This window comes from Balaenoptera acutorostrata, chromosome 14 (assembly GCF_949987535.1).
Source record: "Balaenoptera acutorostrata chromosome 14, mBalAcu1.1, whole genome shotgun sequence".
NCBI lineage: Eukaryota > Metazoa > Chordata > Mammalia > Artiodactyla > Balaenopteridae > Balaenoptera > Balaenoptera acutorostrata.
In genome coordinates this window covers 74,277,090-74,302,615 of record NC_080077.1, presented here as the reverse complement: position 1 = coordinate 74,302,615, position 25,526 = coordinate 74,277,090, and the positions used below count along the sequence as shown (strand labels likewise).

The 25,526-nt window shown below is 45.3% G+C and overlaps 3 long non-coding RNA genes across 6 annotated transcripts in view; all 3 read left to right on the top strand.

Annotated features, from left to right (window-relative positions):
- Positions 1-4,636: 4,636 nt before the first annotated feature.
- On the top strand, positions 4,637-6,509 carry LOC130704714 (uncharacterized). The gene is made up of 2 exons (XR_009005158.1): positions 4,637-4,749; positions 6,395-6,509. It is a non-coding gene; the product is annotated as an uncharacterized LOC130704714 (long non-coding RNA).
- Positions 6,510-8,156: 1,647 nt separating this feature from the next.
- LOC130704713 (uncharacterized) lies at positions 8,157-10,029 on the top strand. Its single transcript, XR_009005157.1, has 2 exons — positions 8,157-8,269; positions 9,915-10,029. It is a non-coding gene; the product is annotated as an uncharacterized LOC130704713 (long non-coding RNA).
- A 3,426-nt stretch (positions 10,030-13,455) lies between these two features.
- Positions 13,456-25,526, top strand: part of LOC130704711 (uncharacterized) — a 37,045-nt gene continuing 24,974 nt past the window's right edge. For 3 of the 4 annotated variants that reach the window (XR_009005155.1, XR_009005153.1, XR_009005154.1), the window contains exons 1-5: positions 13,456-13,549; positions 15,195-15,309; positions 16,955-17,069; positions 20,475-20,589; positions 22,235-22,349. This is a non-coding gene — a long non-coding RNA (uncharacterized LOC130704711). The remainder of the gene's footprint in view (positions 13,550-15,194; positions 15,310-16,954; positions 17,070-20,474; positions 20,590-22,234; positions 22,350-25,526) is intronic. The other variant, XR_009005152.1, reaches the window with a different exon arrangement.

Below are 25,526 nucleotides of genomic sequence, written 5' to 3'. Positions count from 1 at the left end.
ATCTGAGCTAATTTGAAACCCTTGTTTATGCATCACCCCACCTCACCTTTCCCGTTAAGTAGCCATAGTGTGTTTTCTAAACGTGTGACTCTGTTCTGTTTTGTAATTCAGTTCAAGTGTACCGGTTTTTACATTCCCTCTATAAGTGATATCTTCTGATAAGTGTCTTTTTCTGTATGACTTATTTCACTTAGAGTGGTCATACCTAAATCCACTCTTCATGCTGCTACTAGCCTTATGACATTGATTTCATGGCTGAGTGATATTCCATTGTACATAAGGACCACAACTTGTTCATCCATTTTTCTCTTTCCTGGGATATTTAAGGTGTAATGAAGTGGAGGTTCTTGTCAACAAAGCAGCCCTAAACTTTGGTGTGCCTGTGTCTTGCTGATTTTTAGTTTTCCCAATTTCTACGCCAGAGAGTGGAAGTGCCCTATGCTCTCTAAGCTGTGTTTTTTAGATGTTTCAGGACACCCCGTACACTTCTCCAGAGTGGCTGTTGGCAATTTACATCTCGCCCATCAGCGTAGGAAGGCTCCCGTTTCTCCATGGCCTGTCCTGCATGTCTGGTTTTGACAGTTTATTCAGCATGGCCCTTTTGACCGATGGGAAGCGAGACTTCTTTGTAGCGCTGATTTGCCTTTCCCGGTTGCTTGGTTGGCCAAAAAGGGCGTATGCGTTTTTTCCTGAATATATTCAGGAAAAAACGCATACGCCCTTTTTGGCCAAGGGCATCATTGTCGAGGTTTTGCCGCTTTTCCTGTGCTTTAAAGGCGATTCGAATCTACCTCCTGAAATCTGTTTCCTGCAATTCTGCCTTGCTTTCAAATCCTCTTCGTTGCCTTCCCTCAATATATTTGTGGACGAGAGTTATCATTTATAACTCTGCAGGTTTGTGAATTGCAGGGCCCCTGAGCTCCATTTTTCAACTCGCTTTCTTGGGAGCTGGCCGCAAAAGCGCAGGATTGCTTCAGGCCCTATTCTGGTCCCGGGCGGCAGGCTGAGCCTGTGGTTAATTCTTCTTCCTGATGGGAAAATAGAGTGAGCTGTGCCTGTCCCAACACCTAGAGGTAGTCTCTCATTGGTTCGCCCTCTTCCCGTTCATCCTCAGGACAAATTGCAACCTGTACGGAACAGGAGGTTAAAGGTGCTGATTCTCTAAGGAGGGAGATTGCTAGTAAAGCGGCTGGAATGGCGACCCCGAGCACAAGGAGATGAGAAAAGAGGTGCGTTTTAGAAACCTTTCCCGATCACACGGTGTACCATCTTCTGGGTTTCTCATGCATGTTTTCGATATAGGAAGATGCCCTTGAAGCTGGAGATTTGGGACCCATGGGATGGGTACCACGCAGTATTCCTTTAAAGGGTCTGCGTTTGCTCCCCCAACCTCACCAAACCTCTCAGCCCCAAGAGTGTCCACCCTTATGTCTCAATCAGCTGTGGGTCTAGATATGGTCAATGCAGGTGGCATCACAGCCCCTGAACGAATTTGGTAAGAATTTCTCTCTCTTTCACTGTCTTTGTTTCACGGGTTTTTAAAAGTAATTGATTTTTATAACGGGGTTTAGCTGCTTTTCACTGCTGTGTTTCTGCCGCTTTACACCCACTTGACTCACTTACAGAGAGATATCAATACATAGGTTTTAAGATTCTTACTAGTCAGATATATTCTTGGGCGGTGAATAGGGGGTGTTGAGTCCCGTTCACTGAGCAAGGAGTAGGTCTTCTCTATTACATATTGGGTTTATGGAACGGTATCTGAGCTAATTTGAAACCCTTGTTTTATGCATCACCCCACCTCACCTTTCCCGTTAAGCAGCCATAGCGTGTTATCTAAACGTGTGACGCTGTTCTGTTTTGTAATTCAGTTCAAGTGTAGCGGTTTTTCCATTCCCTCTATAAGTGATATCTTATGATAAGTGTCTTTTTCTGTGTGACTTATTTCACTTAGAATCGTCGTAGCTAAATCCACTCATCATGGTGCTACTAGCCTTATGACGTTGATTTCATGGCTGAGTGATATTCCATTGTACATAAGTTCCACAACTTCTTTATCCATTTTTCTCTTTCCTGGGATATTTAAGGTGTAACGAAGTGGAGGTTCTTGTCAACAGAGCAGCCCTAAACTTTGGGGTGCCTGTGTCTTGCTGATTTTTAGTTTTCCCAATTTATACGCCCATGAGTGGAAGTGCCCTATGCTCTCTAAGCTGAGTTTTTTAGATGTTTCAGGACACACCGTACAGTTCTGCAGAGTGGCTGTTGGCAATTTACATCCCGCCCATCAGCGTAGCAAGGCTCCCGTTTCTCCATGGCCTGTCCTGCATGTCTGATTTTGACAGTTTATTCAGCATGGCCCTTTTGACCGATGGGAAGCGAGACTTCTTTGTAGCGCTGATTTGCCTTTCCCGGTTGCTTGGTTGGCCAAAAAGGGCGTATGCGTTTTTTCCTGAATATATTCAGGAAAAAACGCATACGCCCTTTTTGGCCAAGGGCATCATTGTCGAGGTTTTGCCGCTTTTCCTGTGCTTTAAAGGCGATTCGAATCTACCTCCTGAAATCTGTTTCCTGCAATTCTGCCTTGCTTTCAAATCCTCTTCGTTGCCTTCCCTCAATATATTTGTGGACGAGAGTTATCATTTATAACTCTGCAGGTTTGTGAATTGCAGGGCCCCTGAGCTCCATTTTTCAACTCGCTTTCTTGGGAGCTGGCCGCAAAAGCGCAGGATTGCTTCAGGCCCTATTCTGGTCCCGGGCGGCAGGCTGAGCCTGTGGTTAATTCTTCTTCCTGATGGGAAAATAGAGTGAGCTGTGCCTGTCCCAACACCTAGAGCTAGTCTCTCATTGGTTCCCCCTCTTCCCGTTCATCCTCAGGACAAATTGCCACCTGTACGGAACAGGAGGGTAAAGGTGCTGATTCTCCAAGGAGGGAGATTGCTAGTAAAGCGGCTGGAATGGCGAACCCGAGCACAAGGAGATGAGAAATGAGGTGCGTTGTAGAATCCTTTCCCGATCACACGGTGTACCATCTTCTGGGTTTCTCATGCATGTTTTCGATATAGGAAGATGCCCTTGAAGCTGGAGATTTGGGACCCATGGGATGGGTACCACGCAGTATTCCTTTAAAGGGTCTGCGTTTGCTCCCCCAACCTCACCAAACCTCTCAGCCCCAAGAGTGTCCACCCTTATGTCTCAATCAGCTGTGGGTCTAGATATGGTCAATCCAGGTGGCATCACAGCCCCTGAACGAATTTGGTAAGAATTTCTCTCTCTTTCACTGTCTTTGTTTCACGGGTTTTTAAAAGTAATTGATTTTTATAACGGGGTTTAGCTGCTTTTCACTGCTGTGTTTCTGCCGCTTTACACCCACTTGACTCAGTTACAGAGAGATATCAATACATAGGTTTTAAGATTCTTACTATTCAGATATATTCTTGGGCGGTGAATAGGGGGTGTTGAGTCCCGTTCACTGAGCAAGGAGTAGGTCTTGTGTATTACATATTGGGTTTATGGAACGGTATCTGAGCTAATTTGAAACCCTTGTTTTATGCATCACCCCACCTCACCTTTCCCGTTAAGCAGCCATAGCGTGTTATCTAAACGTGTGACTCTGTTCTGTTTTGTAATTCAGTTCAAGTGTAGCGGTTTTTCCATTCCCTCTATAAGTGATATCTTATGATAAGTGTCTTTTTCTGTGTGACTTATTTCACTTAGAATCGTCGTAGCTAAATCCACTCATCATGGTGCTACTAGCCTTATGACGTTGATTTCATGGCTGAGTGATATTCCATTGTACATAAGTTCCACAACTTCTTTATCCATTTTTCTCTTTCCTGGGATATTTAAGGTGTAACGAAGTGGAGGTTCTTGTCAACAGAGCAGCCCTAAACTTTGGGGTGCCTGTGTCTTGCTGATTTTTAGTTTTCCCAATTTATACGCCCATGAGTGGAAGTGCCCTATGCTCTCTAAGCTGAGTTTTTTAGATGTTTCAGGACACACCGTACAGTTCTGCAGAGTGGCTGTTGGCAATTTACATCCCGCCCATCAGCGTAGCAAGGCTCCCGTTTCTCCATGGCCTGTCCTGCATGTCTGATTTTGACAGTTTATTCAGCATGGCCCTTTTGACCGATGGGAAGCGAGACTTCTTTGTAGCGCTGATTTGCCTTTCCAGGTTGCTTGGTAGGCCAAAAAGGGCGTATGCGTTTTTTCCTGAATATATTCAGGAAAAAACGCATACGCCCTTTTTGGCCAAGGGCATCATTGTCGAGGTTTTGCCGCTTTTCCTGTGCTTTAAAGGCGATTCGAATCTACCTCCTGAAATCTGTTTCCTGCAATTCTGCCTTGCTTTTAAATCCTCTTCGTTGCCTTCCCTCAATATATTTGTGGACGAGAGTTATCATTTATAACTCTGCAGGTTTGTGAATTGCAGGGCCCCTGAGCTCCATTTTTCAACTCGCTTTCTTGGGAGCTGGCCGCAAAAGCACAGGATTGCTTCAGGCCCTATTCTGGTCCCGGGCGGCAGGCTGAGCCTGTGGTTAATTCTTCTTCCTGATGGGAAAATAGAGTGAGCTGTGCCTGTCCCAACACCTAGAGCTAGTCTCTCATTGGTTCCCCCTCTTCCTGTTCATCCTCAGGACAAATTGCCACCTGTACGGAACAGGAGGTTAAAGGTGCTGATTCTCCAAGGAGGGAGATTGCTAGTAAAGCGGCTGGAATGGCGAACCCGAGCACAAGGAGATGAGAAATGAGGTGCGTTTTAGAAACCTTTCCCGATCACACGGTGTACCATCTTCTGGGTTTCTCATGCATGTTTTCGATATAGGAAGATGCCCTTGAAGCTGGAGATTTGGGACCCATGGGATGGGTACCACGCAGTATTCCTTTAAAGGGTCTGCGTTTGCTCCCCCAACCTCACCAAACCTCTCAGCCCCAAGAGTGTCCACCCTTATGTCTCAATCAGCTGTGGGTCTAGATATGGTCAATCCAGGTGGCATCACAGCCCCTGAACGAATTTGGTAAGAATTTCTCTCTCTTTCACTGTCTTTGTTTCACGGGTTTTTAAAAGTAATTGATTTTTATAACGGGGTTTAGCTGCTTTTCACTGCTGTGTTTCTGCCGCTTTACACCCACTTGACTCAGTTACAGAGAGATATCAATACATAGGTTTTAAGATTCTTACTAGTCAGATATATTCTTGGGCGGTGAATAGGGGGTGTTGAGTCCCGTTCACTGAGCAAGGAGTAGGTCTTGTGTATTACATATTGGGTTTATGGAACGGTATCTGAGCTAATTTGAAACCCTTGTTTTATGCATCACCCCACCTCACCTTTCCCGTTAAGCAGCCATAGCGTGTTATCTAAACGTGTGACTCTGTTCTGTTTTGTAATTCAGTTCAAGTGTAGCGGTTTTTCCATTCCCTCTATAAGTGATATCTTATGATAAGTGTCTTTTTCTGTGTGACTTATTTCACTTAGAATCGTCGTAGCTAAATCCACTCATCATGGTGCTACTAGCCTTATGACGTTGATTTCATGGCTGAGTGATATTCCATTGTACATAAGTTCCACAACTTCTTTATCCATTTTTCTCTTTCCTGGGATATTTAAGGTGTAACGAAGTGGAGGTTCTTGTCAACAGAGCAGCCCTAAACTTTGGGGTGCCTGTGTCTTGCTGATTTTTAGTTTTCCCAATTTATACGCCCATGAGTGGAAGTGCCCTATGCTCTCTAAGCTGAGTTTTTTAGATGTTTCAGGACACACCGTACAGTTCTGCAGAGTGGCTGTTGGCAATTTACATCCCGCCCATCAGCGTAGCAAGGCTCCCGTTTCTCCATGGCCTGTCCTGCATGTCTGATTTTGACAGTTTATTCAGCATGGCCCTTTTGACCGATGGGAAGCGAGACTTCTTTGTAGCGCTTATTTGCCTTTCCAGGTTGCTTGGTTGGCCAAAAAGGGCGTATGCGTTTTTTCCTGAATATATTCAGGAAAAAACGCATACGCCCTTTTTGGCCAAGGGCATCATTGTCGAGGTTTTGCCGCTTTTCCTGTGCTTTAAAGGCGATTCGAATCTACCTCCTGAAATCTGTTTCCTGCAATTCTGCCTTGCTTTTAAATCCTCTTCGTTGCCTTCCCTCAATATATTTGTGGACGAGAGTTATCATTTATAACTCTGCAGGTTTGTGAATTGCAGGGCCCCTGAGCTCCATTTTTCAACTCGCTTTCTTGGGAGCTGGCCGCCAAAGCACAGGATTGCTTCAAGCCCTATTCTGGTCCCGGGGGGCAGGCTGAGCCTGTGGTTAATTCTTCTTCCTGATGGGAAAATAGAGTGAGCTGTGCCTGTCCCAACACCTAGAGCTAGTCTCTCATTGGTTCCCCCTCTTCCTGTTCATCCTCAGGACAAATTGCCACCTGTACGGAACAGGAGGTTAAAGGTGCTGATTCTCCAAGGAGGGAGATTGCTAGTAAAGCGGCTGGAATGGCGAACCCGAGCACAAGGAGATGAGAAATGAGGTGCGTTTTAGAAACCTTTCCCGATCACACGGTGTACCATCTTCTGGGTTTCTCATGCATGTTTTCGATATAGGAAGATGCCCTTGAAGCTGGAGATTTGGGACCCATGGGATGGGTACCACGCAGTATTCCTTTAAAGGGTCTGCGTTTGCTCCCCCAACCTCACCAAACCTCTCAGCCCCAAGAGTGTCCACCCTTATGTCTCAATCAGCTGTGGGTCTAGATATGGTCAATCCAGGTGGCATCACAGCCCCTGAACGAATTTGGTAAGAATTTCTCTCTCTTTCACTGTCTTTGTTTCACGGGTTTTTAAAAGTAATTGATTTTTATAACGGGGTTTAGCTGCTTTTCACTGCTGTGTTTCTGCCGCTTTACACCCACTTGACTCACTTACAGAGAGATATCAATACATAGGTTTTAAGATTCTTACTAGTCAGATATATTCTTGGGCGGTGAATAGGGGGTGTTGAGTCCCGTTCACTGAGCAAGGAGTAGGTCTTCTCTATTACATATTGGGTTTATGGAACGGTATCTGAGCTAATTTGAAACCCTTGTTTTATGCATCACCCCACCTCACCTTTCCCGTTAAGCAGCCATAGCGTGTTTTCTAAACGTGTGACTCTGTTCTGTTTTGTAATTCAGTTCAAGTGTAGCAGTTTTTCCATTCCCTCTATAAGTGATATCTTATGATAAGTGTCTTTTTCTGTGTGACATATTTCAATTAGAATCGTCGTAGCTAAATCCACTCATCATGGTGCTACTAGCCTTATGACGTTGATTTCATGGTTGAGTGATATTCCATTGTACATAAGTTCCACAACTTCTTTATCCATTTTTGTCTTTCCTGGGATATTTAAGGTGTAACGAAGTGGAGGTTCTTGTCAACAGAGCAGCCCTAAACTTTGGGGTGCCTGTGTCTTCCTGATTTTTAGTTTTCCCAATGTTTAAGCCCATGCGTGGAAGTGCCCTATGCTCTCTAAGCTGAGTTTTTTAGATGTTTCAGGACACACCGTACACTTCTGCAGAGTGGCTGTTGGCAATTTACATCCCGCCCATCAGCGTAGCAAGGCTCCCGTTTCTCCATGGCCTGTCCTGCATGTCTGGTTTTGACAGTTTATTCAGCATGGCCCTTTTGACCGATGGGAAGCGAGACTTCTTTGTAGCGCTTTATTGCCTTTCCAGGTTGCTTGGTTGGCCAAAAAGGGCGTATGCGTTTTTTCCTGAATATATTCAGGAAAAAACGCATACGCCCTTTTTGGCCAAGGGCATCATTGTCGAGGTTTTGCCGGTTTTCCTGTGCTTTAAAGGCGATTCGAATCTACCTCCTGAAATCTGTTTCCTGCAATTCTACCTTGCTTTTAAATCCTCTTCGTTGCCTTCCCTCAATATATTTGTGGACGAGAGTTATCATTTATAACTCTGCAGGTTTGTGAATTGCAGGGCCCCTGAGCTCCATTTTTCAACTCGCTTTCTTGGGAGCTGGCCGCAAAAGCGCAGGATTGCTTCAGGCCCTATTCTGGTCCCGGGCGGCAGGCTGAGCCTGTGGTTAATTCTTCTTCCTGATGGGAAAATAGAGTGAGCTGTGCCTGTCCCAACACCTAGAGCTAGTCTCTCATTGGTTCCCCCTCTTCCCGTTCATCCTCAGGACAAATTGCCACCTGTACGGAACAGGAGGTTAAAGGTGCTGATTCTCCAAGGAGGGAGATTGCTAGTAAAGCGGCTGGAATGGCGAACCCGAGCACAAGGAGATGAGAAATGAGGTGCGTTGTAGAATCCTTTCCCGATCACACGGTGTACCATCTTCTGGGTTTCTCATGCATGTTTTCGATATAGGAAGATGCCCTTGAAGCTGGAGATTTGGGACCCATGGGATGGGTACCACGCAGTATTCCTTTAAAGGGTCTGCGTTTGCTCCCCCAACCTCACCAAACCTCTCAGCCCCAAGAGTGTCCACCCTTATGTCTCAATCAGCTGTGGGTCTAGATATGGTCAATCCAGGTGGCATCACAGCCCCTGAACGAATTTGGTAAGAATTTCTCTCTCTTTCACTGTCTTTGTTTCACGGGTTTTTAAAAGTAATTGATTTTTATAACGGGGTTTAGCTGCTTTTCACTGCTGTGTTTCTGCCGCTTTACACCCACTTGACTCACTTACAGAGAGATATCAATACATAGGTTTTAAGATTCTTACTAGTCAGATATATTCTTGGGCGGTGAATAGGGGGTGTTGAGTCCCGTTCACTGAGCAAGGAGTAGGTCTTGTGTATTACATATTGGGTTTATGGAACGGTATCTGAGCTAATTTGAAACCCTTGTTTTATGCATCACCCCACCTCACCTTTCCCGTTAAGCAGCCATAGCGTGTTATCTAAACGTGTGACTCTGTTCTGTTTTGTAATTCAGTTCAAGTGTAGCGGTTTTTCCATTCCCTCTATAAGTGATATCTTATGATAAGTGTCTTTTTCTGTGTGACTTATTTAACTTAGAATCGTCGTAGCTAAATCCACTCATCATGGTGCTACTAGCCTTATGACGTTGATTTCATGGCTGAGTGATATTCCATTGTACATAAGTTCCACAACTTCTTTATCCATTTTTCTCTTTCCTGGGATATTTAAGGTGTAACGAAGTGGAGGTTCTTGTCAACAGAGCAGCCCTAAACTTTGGGGTGCCTGTGTCTTGCTGATTTTTAGTTTTCCCAATTTATACGCCCATGAGTGGAAGTGCCCTATGCTCTCTAAGCTGAGTTTTTTAGATGTTTCAGGACACACCGTACAGTTCTGCAGAGTGGCTGTTGGCAATTTACATCCCGCCCATCAGCGTAGCAAGGCTCCCGTTTCTCCATGGCCTGTCCTGCATGTCTGATTTTGACAGTTTATTCAGCATGGCCCTTTTGACCGATGGGAAGCGAGACTTCTTTGTAGCGCTGATTTGCCTTTCCAGGTTGCTTGGTTGGCCAAAAAGGGCGTATGCGTTTTTTCCTGAATATATTCAGGAAAAAACGCATACGCCCTTTTTGGCCAAGGGCATCATTGTCGAGGTTTTACCGCTTTTCCTGTGCTTTAAAGGCGATTCGAATCTACCTCCTGAAATCTGTTTCCTGCAATTCTGCCTTGCTTTTAAATCCTCTTCGTTGCCTTCCCTCAATATATTTGTGGACGAGAGTTATCATTTATAACTCTGCAGGTTTGTGAATTGCAGGGCCCCTGAGCTCCATTTTTCAACTCGCTTTCTTGGGAGCTGGCCGCAAAAGCACAGGATTGCTTCAGGCCCTATTCTGGTCCCGGGCGGCAGGCTGAGCCTGTGGTTAATTCTTCTTCCTGATGGGAAAATAGAGTGAGCTGTGCCTGTCCCAACACCTAGAGCTAGTCTCTCATTGGTTCCCCCTCTTCCTGTTCATCCTCAGGACAAATTGCCACCTGTACGGAACAGGAGGTTAAAGGTGCTGATTCTCCAAGGAGGGAGATTGCTAGTAAAGCGGCTGGAATGGCGAACCCGAGCACAAGGAGATGAGAAATGAGGTGCGTTTTAGAAACCTTTCCCGATCACACGGTGTACCATCTTCTGGGTTTCTCATGCATGTTTTCGATATAGGAAGATGCCCTTGAAGCTGGAGATTTGGGACCCATGGGATGGGTACCACGCAGTATTCCTTTAAAGGGTCTGCGTTTGCTCCCCCAACCTCACCAAACCTCTCAGCCCCAAGAGTGTCCACCCTTATGTCTCAATCAGCTGTGGGTCTAGATATGGTCAATCCAGGTGGCATCACAGCCCCTGAACGAATTTGGTAAGAATTTCTCTCTCTTTCACTGTCTTTGTTTCACGGGTTTTTAAAAGTAATTGATTTTTATAACGGGGTTTAGCTGCTTTTCACTGCTGTGTTTCTGCCGCTTTACACCCACTTGACTCAGTTACAGAGAGATATCAATACATAGGTTTTAAGATTCTTACTAGTCAGATATATTCTTGGGCGGTGAATAGGGGGTGTTGAGTCCCGTTCACTGAGCAAGGAGTAGGTCTTGTGTATTACATATTGGGTTTATGGAACGGTATCTGAGCTAATTTGAAACCCTTGTTTTATGCATCACCCCACCTCACCTTTCCCGTTAAGCAGCCATAGCGTGTTATCTAAACGTGTGACTCTGTTCTGTTTTGTAATTCAGTTCAAGTGTAGCGGTTTTTCCATTCCCTCTATAAGTGATATCTTATGATAAGTGTCTTTTTCTGTGTGACTTATTTCACTTAGAATCGTCGTAGCTAAATCCACTCATCATGGTGCTACTAGCCTTATGACGTTGATTTCATGGCTGAGTGATATTCCATTGTACATAAGTTCCACAACTTCTTTATCCATTTTTCTCTTTCCTGGGATATTTAAGGTGTAACGAAGTGGAGGTTCTTGTCAACAGAGCAGCCCTAAACTTTGGGGTGCCTGTGTCTTGCTGATTTTTAGTTTTCCCAATTTATACGCCCATGAGTGGAAGTGCCCTATGCTCTCTAAGCTGAGTTTTTTAGATGTTTCAGGACACACCGTACAGTTCTGCAGAGTGGCTGTTGGCAATTTACATCCCGCCCATCAGCGTAGCAAGGCTCCCGTTTCTCCATGGCCTGTCCTGCATGTCTGATTTTGACAGTTTATTCAGCATGGCCCTTTTGACCGATGGGAAGCGAGACTTCTTTGTAGCGCTGATTTGCCTTTCCCGGTTGCTTGGTTGGCCAAAAAGGGCGTATGCGTTTTTTCCTGAATATATTCAGGAAAAAACGCATACGCCCTTTTTGGCCAAGGGCATCATTGTCGAGGTTTTGCCGCTTTTCCTGTGCTTTAAAGGCGATTCGAATCTACCTCCTGAAATCTGTTTCCTGCAATTCTGCCTTGCTTTCAAATCCTCTTCGTTGCCTTCCCTCAATATATTTGTGGACGAGAGTTATCATTTATAACTCTGCAGGTTTGTGAATTGCAGGGCCCCTGAGCTCCATTTTTCAACTCGCTTTCTTGGGAGCTGGCCGCAAAAGCGCAGGATTGCTTCAGGCCCTATTCTGGTCCCGGGCGGCAGGCTGAGCCTGTGGTTAATTCTTCTTCCTGATGGGAAAATAGAGTGAGCTGTGCCTGTCCCAACACCTAGAGCTAGTCTCTCATTGGTTCCCCCTCTTCCCGTTCATCCTCAGGACAAATTGCCACCTGTACGGAACAGGAGGGTAAAGGTGCTGATTCTCCAAGGAGGGAGATTGCTAGTAAAGCGGCTGGAATGGCGAACCCGAGCACAAGGAGATGAGAAATGAGGTGCGTTGTAGAATCCTTTCCCGATCACACGGTGTACCATCTTCTGGGTTTCTCATGCATGTTTTCGATATAGGAAGATGCCCTTGAAGCTGGAGATTTGGGACCCATGGGATGGGTACCACGCAGTATTCCTTTAAAGGGTCTGCGTTTGCTCCCCCAACCTCACCAAACCTCTCAGCCCCAAGAGTGTCCACCCTTATGTCTCAATCAGCTGTGGGTCTAGATATGGTCAATCCAGGTGGCATCACAGCCCCTGAACGAATTTGGTAAGAATTTCTCTCTCTTTCACTGTCTTTGTTTCACGGGTTTTTAAAAGTAATTGATTTTTATAACGGGGTTTAGCTGCTTTTCACTGCTGTGTTTCTGCCGCTTTACACCCACTTGACTCAGTTACAGAGAGATATCAATACATAGGTTTTAAGATTCTTACTAGTCAGATATATTCTTGGGCGGTGAATAGGGGGTGTTGAGTCCCGTTCACTGAGCAAGGAGTAGGTCTTGTGTATTACATATTGGGTTTATGGAACGGTATCTGAGCTAATTTGAAACCCTTGTTTTATGCATCACCCCACCTCACCTTTCCCGTTAAGCAGCCATAGCGTGTTATCTAAACGTGTGACTCTGTTCTGTTTTGTAATTCAGTTCAAGTGTAGCGGTTTTTCCATTCCCTCTATAAGTGATATCTTATGATAAGTGTCTTTTTCTGTGTGACTTATTTCACTTAGAATCGTCGTAGCTAAATCCACTCATCATGGTGCTACTAGCCTTATGACGTTGATTTCATGGCTGAGTGATATTCCATTGTACATAAGTTCCACAACTTCTTTATCCATTTTTCTCTTTCCTGGGATATTTAAGGTGTAACGAAGTGGAGGTTCTTGTCAACAGAGCAGCCCTAAACTTTGGGGTGCCTGTGTCTTGCTGATTTTTAGTTTTCCCAATTTATACGCCCATGAGTGGAAGTGCCCTATGCTCTCTAAGCTGAGTTTTTTAGATGTTTCAGGACACACCGTACAGTTCTGCAGAGTGGCTGTTGGCAATTTACATCCCGCCCATCAGCGTAGCAAGGCTCCCGTTTCTCCATGGCCTGTCCTGCATGTCTGATTTTGACAGTTTATTCAGCATGGCCCTTTTGACCGATGGGAAGCGAGACTTCTTTGTAGCGCTGATTTGCCTTTCCAGGTTGCTTGGTAGGCCAAAAAGGGCGTATGCGTTTTTTCCTGAATATATTCAGGAAAAAACGCATACGCCCTTTTTGGCCAAGGGCATCATTGTCGAGGTTTTGCCGCTTTTCCTGTGCTTTAAAGGCGATTCGAATCTACCTCCTGAAATCTGTTTCCTGCAATTCTGCCTTGCTTTTAAATCCTCTTCGTTGCCTTCCCTCAATATATTTGTGGACGAGAGTTATCATTTATAACTCTGCAGGTTTGTGAATTGCAGGGCCCCTGAGCTCCATTTTTCAACTCGCTTTCTTGGGAGCTGGCCGCAAAAGCACAGGATTGCTTCAGGCCCTATTCTGGTCCCGGGCGGCAGGCTGAGCCTGTGGTTAATTCTTCTTCCTGATGGGAAAATAGAGTGAGCTGTGCCTGTCCCAACACCTAGAGCTAGTCTCTCATTGGTTCCCCCTCTTCCTGTTCATCCTCAGGACAAATTGCCACCTGTACGGAACAGGAGGTTAAAGGTGCTGATTCTCCAAGGAGGGAGATTGCTAGTAAAGCGGCTGGAATGGCGAACCCGAGCACAAGGAGATGAGAAATGAGGTGCGTTTTAGAAACCTTTCCCGATCACACGGTGTACCATCTTCTGGGTTTCTCATGCATGTTTTCGATATAGGAAGATGCCCTTGAAGCTGGAGATTTGGGACCCATGGGATGGGTACCACGCAGTATTCCTTTAAAGGGTCTGCGTTTGCTCCCCCAACCTCACCAAACCTCTCAGCCCCAAGAGTGTCCACCCTTATGTCTCAATCAGCTGTGGGTCTAGATATGGTCAATCCAGGTGGCATCACAGCCCCTGAACGAATTTGGTAAGAATTTCTCTCTCTTTCACTGTCTTTGTTTCACGGGTTTTTAAAAGTAATTGATTTTTATAACGGGGTTTAGCTGCTTTTCACTGCTGTGTTTCTGCCGCTTTACACCCACTTGACTCAGTTACAGAGAGATATCAATACATAGGTTTTAAGATTCTTACTAGTCAGATATATTCTTGGGCGGTGAATAGGGGGTGTTGAGTCCCGTTCACTGAGCAAGGAGTAGGTCTTGTGTATTACATATTGGGTTTATGGAACGGTATCTGAGCTAATTTGAAACCCTTGTTTTATGCATCACCCCACCTCACCTTTCCCGTTAAGCAGCCATAGCGTGTTATCTAAACGTGTGACTCTGTTCTGTTTTGTAATTCAGTTCAAGTGTAGCGGTTTTTCCATTCCCTCTATAAGTGATATCTTATGATAAGTGTCTTTTTCTGTGTGACTTATTTCACTTAGAATCGTCGTAGCTAAATCCACTCATCATGGTGCTACTAGCCTTATGACGTTGATTTCATGGCTGAGTGATATTCCATTGTACATAAGTTCCACAACTTCTTTATCCATTTTTCTCTTTCCTGGGATATTTAAGGTGTAACGAAGTGGAGGTTCTTGTCAACAGAGCAGCCCTAAACTTTGGGGTGCCTGTGTCTTGCTGATTTTTAGTTTTCCCAATTTATACGCCCATGAGTGGAAGTGCCCTATGCTCTCTAAGCTGAGTTTTTTAGATGTTTCAGGACACACCGTACAGTTCTGCAGAGTGGCTGTTGGCAATTTACATCCCGCCCATCAGCGTAGCAAGGCTCCCGTTTCTCCATGGCCTGTCCTGCATGTCTGATTTTGACAGTTTATTCAGCATGGCCCTTTTGACCGATGGGAAGCGAGACTTCTTTGTAGCGCTTATTTACCTTTCCAGGTTGCTTGGTTGGCCAAAAAGGGCGTATGCGTTTTTTCCTGAATATATTCAGGAAAAAACGCATACGCCCTTTTTGGCCAAGGGCATCATTGTCGAGGTTTTGCCGCTTTTCCTGTGCTTTAAAGGCGATTCGAATCTACCTCCTGAAATCTGTTTCCTGCAATTCTGCCTTGCTTTTAAATCCTCTTCGTTGCCTTCCCTCAATATATTTGTGGACGAGAGTTATCATTTATAACTCTGCAGGTTTGTGAATTGCAGGGCCCCTGAGCTCCATTTTTCAACTCGCTTTCTTGGGAGCTGGCCGCCAAAGCACAGGATTGCTTCAGGCCCTATTCTGGTCCCGGGGGGCAGGCTGAGCCTGTGGTTAATTCTTCTTCCTGATGGGAAAATAGAGTGAGCTGTGCCTGTCCCAACACCTAGAGCTAGTCTCTCATTGGTTCCCCCTCTTCCTGTTCATCCTCAGGACAAATTGCCACCTGTACGGAACAGGAGGTTAAAGGTGCTGATTCTCCAAGGAGGGAGATTGCTAGTAAAGCGGCTGGAATGGCGAACCCGAGCACAAGGAGATGAGAAATGAGGTGCGTTTTAGAAACCTTTCCCGATCACACGGTGTACCATCTTCTGGGTTTCTCATGCATGTTTTCGATATAGGAAGATGCCCTTGAAGCTGGAGATTTGGGACCCATGGGATGGGTACCACGCAGTATTCCTTTAAAGGGTCTGCGTTTGCTCCCCCAACCTCACCAAACCTCTCAGCCCCAAGAGTGTCCACCCTTATGTCTCAATCAGCTGTGGGTCTAGATATGGTCAATCCAGGTGGCATCACAGCCCCTGAACGAATTTGGTAAGAATTTCTCTCTCTTTCACTGTCTTTGTTTCACGGGTTTTTAAAAGTAATTGATTTTTATAACGGGGTTTAGCTGCTTTTCACTGCTGTGTTTCTGCCGCTTTACACCCACTTGACTCACTTACAGAGAGATATCAATACATAGGTTTTAAGATTCTTACTAGTCAGATATATTCTTGGGCGGTGAATAGGGGGTGTTGAGTCCCGTTCACTGAGCAAGGAGTAGGTCTTCTCTATTACATATTGGGTTTATGGAACGGTATCTGAGCTAATTTGAAACCCTTGTTTTATGCATCACCCCACCTCACCTTTCCCGTTAAGCAGCCATAGCGTGTTTTCTAAACGTGTGACTCTGTTCTGTTTTGTAATTCAGTTCAAGTGTAGCAGTTTTTCCATTCCCTCTATAAGTGATATCTTATGATAAGTGTCTTTTTCTGTGTGACATATTTCAATTAGAATCGTCGTAGCTAAATCCACTCATCATGGTGCTACTAGCCTTATGACGTTGATTTCATGGCTGAGTGATATTCCATTGTACATAAGTTCCACAACTTCTTTATCCATTTTTCTCTTTCCTGGGATATTTAAGGTGTAACGAAGTGGAGGTTCTTGTCAACAGAGCAGCCCTAAACTTTGGGGTGCCTGTGTCTTCCTGATTTTTAGTTTTCCCAATGTTTAAGCCCATGCGTGGAAGTGCCCTATGCTCTCTAAGCTGAGTTTTTTAGATGTTTCAGGACACACCGTACACTTCTGCAGAGTGGCTGTTGGCAATTTACATCCCGCCCATCAGCGTAGCAAGGCTCCCGTTTCTCCATGGCCTGTCCTGCATGTCTGGTTTTGACAGTTTATTCAGCATGGCCCTTTTGACCGATGGGAAGCGAGACTTCTTTGTAGCGCTGATTTGCCTTTCCCGGTTGCTTGGTTGGCCAAAAAGGGCGTATGCGTTTTTTCCTGAATATATTCAGGAAAAAACGCATACGCCCTTTTTGGCCAAGGGCATCATTGTCGAGGTTTTGCCGGTTTTCCTGTGCTTTAAAGGCGATTCGAATCTACCTCCTGAAATCTGTTTCCTGCAATTCTGCCTTGCTTTCAAATCCTCTTCGTTGCCTTCCCTCAATATCTTTGTGGACGAGAGTTATCATTTATAACTCTGCAGGTTTGTGAATTGCAGGGCCCCTGAGCTCCATTTTTCAACTCGCTTTCTTGGGAGCTGGCCGCAAAAGCTCAGGATTGCTTCAGGCCCTATTGTGGTCCCGGGCGGCAGGCTGAGCCTGTGGTTAATTCTTCTTCCTGATGGGAAAATAGAGTGAGCTGTGCCTGTCCCAACACCTAGAGGTAGTCTCTCATTGGTTCGCCCTCTTCCCGTTCATCCTCAGGACAAATTGCAACCTGTACGGAACAGGAGGTTAAAGGTGCTGATTCTCCAAGGAGGGAGATTGCTAGTAAAGCGGCTGGAATGGCGACCCCGAGCACAAGGAGATGAGAAATGAGGTGCGTTTTAGAAACCTTTCCCGATCACACGGTGTACCATCTTCTGGGTTTCTCATGCATGTTTTCGATATAGGAAGATGCCCTTGAAGCTGGAGATTTGGGACCCATGGGATGGGTACCACGCAGTATTCCTTTAAAGGGTCTGCGTTTGCTCCCCCAACCTCACCAAACCTCTCAGCCCCAAGAGTGTCCACCCTTATGTCTCAATCAGCTGTGGGTCTAGATATGGTCAATCCAGGTGGCATCACAGCCCCTGAACGAATTTGGTAAGAATTTCTCTCTCTTTCACTGTCTTTGTTTCACGGGTTTTTAAAAGTAATTGATTTTTATAACGGGGTTTAGCTGCTTTTCACTGCTGTGTTTCTGCCGCTTTACACCCACTTGACTCACTTACAGAGAGATATCAATACATAGGTTTTAAGATTCTTACTAGTCAGATATATTCTTGGGCGGTGAATAGGGGGTGTTGAGTCCAGTTCACTGAGCAAGGAGTAGGTCTTGTGTATTACATATTGGGTTTATGGAACGGTATCTGAGCTAATTTGAAACCCTTGTTTTATGCATCACCCCACCTCACCTTTCCCGTTAAGCAGCCATAGCGTGTTTTCTAAACGTGTGACTCTGTTCTGTTTTGTAATTCAGTTCAAGTGTAGCGGTTTTTCCATTCCCTCTATAAGTGATATCTTATGATAAGTGTCTTTTTCTGTGTGACTTATTTCACTTAGAATCGTCGTAGCTAAATCCACTCATCATGGTGCTACTAGCCTTATGACGTTGATTTCATGGCTGAGTGATATTCCATTGTACATAAGTTCCACAACTTGTTTATCCATTTTTCTCTTTCCTGGGATATTTAAGGTGTAACGAAGTGGAGGTTCTTGTCAACAGAGCAGCCCTAAACTTTGGGGTGCCTGTGTCTTGCTGATTTTTAGTTTTCCCAATTTATACGCCCATGAGTGGAAGTGCCCTATGCTCTCTAAGCTGAGTTTTTTAGATGTTTCAGGACACACCGTACACTTCTCCAGAGTGGCTGTTGGCAATTTACATCCCGCCCATCAGCGTAGCAAGGCTCCCGTTTCTCCATGGCCTGTCCTGCATGTCTGATTTTGACAGTTTATTCAGCATGGCCCTTTTGACCGATGGGAAGCGAGACTTCTTTGTAGCGCTTATTTGCCTTTCCAGGTTGCTTGGTTGGCCAAAAAGGGCGTATGCGTTTTTTCCTGAATATATTCAGGAAAAAACGCATACGCCCTTTTTGGCCAAGGGCATCATTGTCGAGGTTTTGCCGCTTTTCCTGTGCTTTAAAGGCGATTCGAATCTACCTCCTGAAATCTGTTTCCTGCAATTCTGCCTTGCTTTCAAATCCTCTTCGTTGCCTTCCCTCAATATCTTTGTGGACGAGAGTTATCATTTATAACTCTGCAGGTTTGTGAATTGCAGGGCCCCTGAGCTCCATTTTTCAACTCGCTTTCTTGGGAGCTGGCCGCAAAAGCGCAGGATTGCTTCAGGCCCTATTCTGGTCCCGGGCGGCAGGCTGAGCCTGTGGTTAATTCTTCTTCCTGATGGGAAAATAGAGTGAGCTGTGCCTGTCCCAACACCTAGAGCTAGTCTCTCATTGGTTCCCCCTCTTCCCGTTCATCCTCAGGACAAATTGCAACCTGTACGGAACAGGAGGGTAAAGGTGCTGATTCTCCAAGGAGGGAGATTGCTAGTAAAGCGGCTGGAATGGCGAACCCGAGCACAAGGAGATGAGAAATGAGGTGCGTTGTAGAAACCTTTCCCGATCACACGGTGTACCATCTTCTGGGTTTCTCATGCATGTTTTCGATATAGGAAGATGCCCTTGAAGCTGGAGATTTGGGACCCATGGGATGGGTACCACGCAGTATTCCTTTAAAGGGTCTGCGTTTGCTCCCCCAACCTCACCAAACCTCTCAGCCCCAAGAGTGTCCACCCTTATGTCTCAATCAGCTGTGGGACTAGATATGGTCAATCCAGGTGGCATCACAGCCCCTGAACGAATTTGGTAAGAATTTCTCTCTCTTTCACTGTCTTTGTTTCACGGGTTTTTAAAAGTAATTGATTTTTATAACGGGGTTTAGCTGCTTTTCACTGCTGTGTTTCTGCCGCTTTACACCCACTTGACTCACTTACAGAGAGATATCAATACATAGGTTTTAAGATTCTTACTAGTCAGATATATTCTTGGGCGGTGAATAGGGGGTGTTGAGTCCAGTTCACTGAGCAAGGAGTAGGTCTTGTGTATTACATATTGGGTTTATGGAACGGTATCTGAGCTAATTTGAAACCCTTGTTTTATGCATCACCCCACCTCACCTTTCCCGTTAAGCAGCCATAGCGTGTTTTCTAAACGTGTGACTCTGTTCTGTTTTGTAATTCAGTTCAAGTGTAGCGGTTTTTCCATTCCCTCTATAAGTGATATCTTATGATAAGTGTCTTTTTCTGTGTGACTTATTTCACTTAGAATCGTCGTAGCTAAATCCACTCATCATGGTGCTACTAGCCTTATGACGTTGATTTCATGGCTGAGTGATATTCCATTGTACATAAGTTCCACAACTTGTTTATCCATTTTTCTCTTTCCTGGGATATTTAAGGTGTAACGAAGTGGAGGTTCTTGTCAACAGAGCAGCCCTAAACTTTGGGGTGCCTGTGTCTTGCTGATTTTTAGTTTTCCCAATTTATACGCCCATGAGTGGAAGTGCCCTATGCTCTCTAAGCTGAGTTTTTTAGATGTTTCAGGACACACCGTACACTTCTCCAGAGTGGCTGTTGGCAATTTACATCCCGCCCATCAGCGTAGCAAGGCTCCCGTTTCTCCATGGCCTGTCCTGCATGTCTGATTTTGACAGTTTATTCAGCATGGCCCTTTTGACCGATGGGAAGCGAGACTTCTTTGTAGCGCTTATTTGCCTTTCCAGGTTGCTTGGTTGGCCAAAAAGGGCGTATGCGTTTTTTCCTGAATATATTCAGGAAAAAACGCATACGCCCTTTTTGGCCAAGGGCATCATTGTCGAGGTTTTGCCGCTTTTCCTGTGCTTTAAAGGCGATTCGAATCTACCTCCTGAAATCTGTTTCCTGCAATTCTGCCTTGCTTTCAAATCCTCTTCGTTGCCTTCCCTCAATATCTTTGTGGACGAGAGTTATCATTTATAACTCTGCAGGTTTGTGAATTGCAGGGCCCCTGAGCTCCATTTTTCAACTCGCTTTCTTGGGAGCTGGCCGCAAAAGCGCAGGATTGCTTCAGGCCCTATTCTGGTCCCGGGCGGCAGGCTGAGCCTGTGGTTAATTCTTCTTCCTGATGGGAAAATAGAGTGAGCTGTGCCTGTCCCAACACCTAGAGGTAGTCTCTCATTGGTTCCCCCTCTTCCTGTTCATCCTCAGGACAAATTGCCACCTGTACGGAACAGGAGGTTAAAGGTGCTGATTCTCCAAGGAGGGAGATTGCTAGTAAAGCGGCTGGAATGGCGAACCCGAGCACAAGGAGATGAGAAATGAGGTGCGTTTTAGACACCTTTCCCCATCACACGGTGTACCATCTTCTGGGTTTCTCATGCATGTTTTCGATATAGGAAGATGCCCTTGAAGCTGGAGATTTGGGACCCATGGGATGGGTACCACGCAGTATTCCTTTAAAGGGTCTGCGTTTGCTCCCCCAACCTCACCAAACCTCTCAGCCCCAAGAGTGTCCACCCTTATGTTTCAATCAGCTGTGGGTCTAGATATGGTCAATCCAGGTGGCATCACAGCCCCTGAACGAATTTGGTAAGAATTTCTCTCTCTTTCACTGTCTTTGTTTCACGGGTTTTTAAAAGTAATTGATTTTTATAACGGGGTTTAGCTGCTTTTCACTGCTGTGTTTCTGCCGCTTTACACCCACTTGACTCAGTTACAGAGAGATATCAATACATAGGTTTTAAGATTCTTACTAGTCAGATATATTCTTGGGCGGTGAATAGGGGGTGTTGAGTCCCGTTCACTGAGCAAGGAGTAGGTCTTCTCTATTACATATTGGGTTTATGGAACGGTATCTGAGCTAATTTGAAACCCTTGTTTTATGCATCACCCCACCTCACCTTTCCCGTTAAGCAGCCATAGCGTGTTATCTAAACGTGTGACTCTGTTCTGTTTTGTAATTCAGTTCAAGTGTAGCGGTTTTTCCATTCCCTCTATAAGTGATATCTTATGATAAGTGTCTTTTTCTGTGTGACTTATTTCACTTAGAATCGTCGTAGCTAAATCCACTCATCATGGTGCTACTAGCCTTATGACGTTGATTTCATGGCTGAGTGATATTCCATTGTACATAAGTTCCACAACTTCTTTATCCATTTTTCTCTTTCCTGGGATATTTAAGGTGTAACGAAGTGGAGGTTCTTGTCAACAGAGCAGCCCTAAACTTTGGGGTGCCTGTGTCTTGCTGATTTTTAGTTTTCCCAATTTATACGCCCATGAGTGGAAGTGCCCTATGCTCTCTAAGCTGAGTGTTTTAGAAGTTTCAGGACACACCGTACAGTTCTGCAGAGTGGCTGTTGGCAATTTACATCCCGCCCATCAGCGTAGCAAGGCTCCCGTTTCTCCATGGCCTGTCCTGCATGTCTGATTTTGACAGTTTATTCAGCATGGCCCTTTTGCCCGCTGGGAAGCGAGACTTCTTTGTAGCGCTGATTTGCCTTTCCCGGTTGCTTGGTTGGCCAAAAAGGGCGTTTGCGTTTTTTCCTGAATATATTCAGGAAAAAACGCATACGCCCTTTTTGGCCAAGGGCATCATTGTCGAGGTTTTGCCGGTTTTCCTGTGCTTTAAAGGCGATTCGAATCTACCTCCTGAAATCTGTTTCCTGCAATTCTGCCTTGCTTTCAAATCCTCTTCGTTGCCTTCCCTCAATATATTTGTGGACGAGAGTTATCATTTAAAACTCTGCAGGTTTGTGAATTGCAGGGCCCCTGAGCTCCATTTTTCAACTCGCTTTCTTGGGAGCTGGCCGCAAAAGCGCAGGATTGCTTCAGGCCCTATTCTGGTCCTGGTCGGCAGGCTGAGCCTGTGGTTAATTCTTCTTCCTGATGGGAAAATAGAGTGAGCTGTGCCTGTCCCAACACCTAGAGCTAGTCTCTCATTGGTTCCCCCTCTTCCCGTTTATCCTCAGGACAAATTACAACCTGTACGGAACAGGAGGTTAAAGGTGCTGATTCTCCAAGGAGGGAGATTGCTAGTAAAGCGGCTGGAATGGCGAACCCGAGCACAAGGAGATGAGAAATGAGGTGCGTTTTAGAAACCTTTCCCGATCAAACGGTGTACCATCTTCTGGGTTTCTCATGCATGTTTTCGATATAGGAAGATGCCCTTGAAGCTGGAGATTTGGGACCCATGGGATGGGTACCACGCAGTATTCCTTTAAAGGGTCTGCGTTTGCTCCCCCAACCTCACCAAACCTCTCAGCCCCAAGAGTGTCCACCCTTATGTCTCAATCAGCTGTGGGTCTAGATATGGTCAATCCAGGTGGCATCACAGCCCCTGAACGAATTTGGTAAGAATTTCTCTCTCTTTCACTGTCTTTGTTTCACGGGTTTTTAAAAGTAATTGATTTTTATAACGGGGTTTAGCTGCTTTTCACTGCTGTGTTTCTGCCGCTTTACACCCACTTGACTGACTTACAGAGAGATATCAATACATAGGTTTTAAGATTCTTACTAGTCAGATATATTCTTGGGCGGTGAATAGGGGGTGTTGAGTCCCGTTCACTGAGCAAGGAGTAGGTCTTCTCTATTACATATTGGGTTTATGGAACGATATCTGAGCTAATTTGAAACCCTTGTTTTATGCATCACCCCACCTCACCTTTCCCGTTAAGCAGCCATAGCGTGTTTTCTAAACGTGTGACTCTGTTCTGTTTTGTAATTCAGTTCAAGTGTAGCAGTTTTTCCATTCCCTCTATAAGTGATATCTTATGATAAGTGTCTTTTTCTGTGTGACTTATTTCACTTAGAATCGTCGTAGCTAAATCCACTCATCATGCTGCTACTAGCCTTATGACGTTGATTTCATGGCTGAGTGATATTCCATTGTACATAAGTTCCACAACTTCTTTATCCATTTTTGTCTTTCCTGGGATATTTAAGGTGTAACGAAGTGGAGGTTCTTGTCAACAGAGCAGCCCTAAACTTTGGGGTGCCTGTGTCTTCCTGATTTTTAGTTTTCCCAATGTTTAAGCCCATGCGTGGAAGTGCCCTATGCTCTCTAAGCTGAGTTTTTTAGATGTTTCAGGACACACCGTACACTTCTGCAGAGTGGCTGTTGGCAATTTACATCCCGCCCATCAGCGTAGCAAGGCTCCCGTTTCTCCATGGCCTGTCCTGCATGTCTGGTTTTGACAGTTTATTCAGCATGGCCCTTTTGACCGATGGGAAGCGAGACTTCTTTGTAGCGCTGATTGGCCTTTCCAGGTTGCTTGGTTGGCCAAAAAGGGCGTATGCGTTTTTTCCTGAATATATTCAGGAAAAAACGCATACGCCCTTTTTGGCCAAGGGCATCATTGTCGAGGTTTTGCCGGTTTTCCTGTGCTTTAAAGGCGATTCGAATCTACCTCCTGAAATCTGTTTCCTGCAATTCTGCCTTGCTTTCAAATCCTCTTCGTTGCCTTCCCTCAATATCTTTGTGGACGAGAGTTATCATTTAAAACTCTGCAGGTTTGTGAATTGCAGGGCCCCTGAGCTCCATTTTTCAACTCGCTTTCTTGGGAGCTGGCCGCAAAAGCGCAGGATTGCTTCAGGCCCTATTCTGGTCCCGGGCGGCAGGCTGAGCCTGTGGTTAATTCTTCTTCCTGATGGGAAAATAGAGTGAGCTGTGCCTGTCCCAACACCTAGAGGTAGTCTCTCATTGGTTCGCCCTCTTCCCGTTCATCCTCAGGACAAATTGCAACCTGTACGGAACAGGAGGTTAAAGGTGCTGATTCTCCAAGGAGGGTGATTGCTAGTAAAGCGGCTGGAATGGCGACCCCGAGCACAAGGAGATGAGAAATGAGGTGCGTTTTAGAAACCTTTCCCGATCACACGGTGTACCATCTTCTGGGTTTCTCATGCATGTTTTCGATATAGGAAGATGCCCTTGAAGCTGGAGATTTGGGACCCATGGGATGGGTACCACGCAGTATTCCTTTAAAGGGTCTGCGTTTGCTCCCCCAACCTCACCAAACCTCTCAGCCCCAAGAGTGTCCACCCTTATGTCTCAATCAGCTGTGGGTCTAGATATGGTCAATCCAGGTGGCATCACAGCCCCTGAACGAATTTGGTAAGAATTTCTCTCTCTTTCACTGTCTTTGTTTCACGGGTTTTTAAAAGTAATTGATTTTTATAACGGGGTTTAGCTGCTTTTCACTGCTGTGTTTCTGCCGCTTTACACCCACTTGACTCACTTACAGAGAGATATCAATACATAGGTTTTAAGATTCTTACTAGTCAGATATATTCTTGGGCGGTGAATAGGGGGTGTTGAGTCCAGTTCACTGAGCAAGGAGTAGGTCTTGTGTATTACATATTGGGTTTATGGAACGGTATCTGAGCTAATTTGAAACCCTTGTTTTATGCATCACCCCACCTCACCTTTCCCGTTAAGCAGCCATAGCGTGTTTTCTAAACGTGTGACTCTGTTCTGTTTTGTAATTCAGTTCAAGTGTAGCGGTTTTTCCATTCCCTCTATAAGTGATATCTTATGATAAGTGTCTTTTTCTGTGTGACTTATTTCACTTAGAATCGTCGTAGCTAAATCCACTCATCATGGTGCTACTAGCCTTATGATGTTGATTTCATGGCTGAGTGATATTCCATTGTACATAAGTTCCACAACTTCTTTATCCATTTTTCTCTTTCCTGGGATATTTAAGGTGTAACGAAGTGGAGGTTCTTGTCAACAGAGCAGCCCTAAACTTTGGGGTGCCTGTGTCTTGCTGATTTTTAGTTTTCCCAATTTATACGCCCATGAGTGGAAGTGCCCTATGCTCTCTAAGCTGAGTTTTTTAGATGTTTCAGGACACACCGTACACTTCTCCAGAGTGGCTGTTGGCAATTTACATCCCGCCCATCAGCGTAGCAAGGCTCCCGTTTCTCCATGGCCTGTCCTGCATGTCTGATTTTGACAGTTTATTCAGCATGGCCCTTTTGACCGATGGGAAGCGAGACTTCTTTGTAGCGCTTATTTGCCTTTCCAGGTTGCTTGGTTGGCCAAAAAGGGCGTATGCGTTTTTTCCTGAATATATTCAGGAAAAAACGCATACGCCCTTTTTGGCCACGGGCATCATTGTCGAGGTTTTGCCGCTTTTCCTGTGCTTTAAAGGCGATTCGAATCTACCTCCTGAAATCTGTTTCCTGCAATTCTGCCTTGCTTTCAAATCCTCTTCGTTGCCTTCCCTCAATATCTTTGTGGACGAGAGTTATCATTTATAA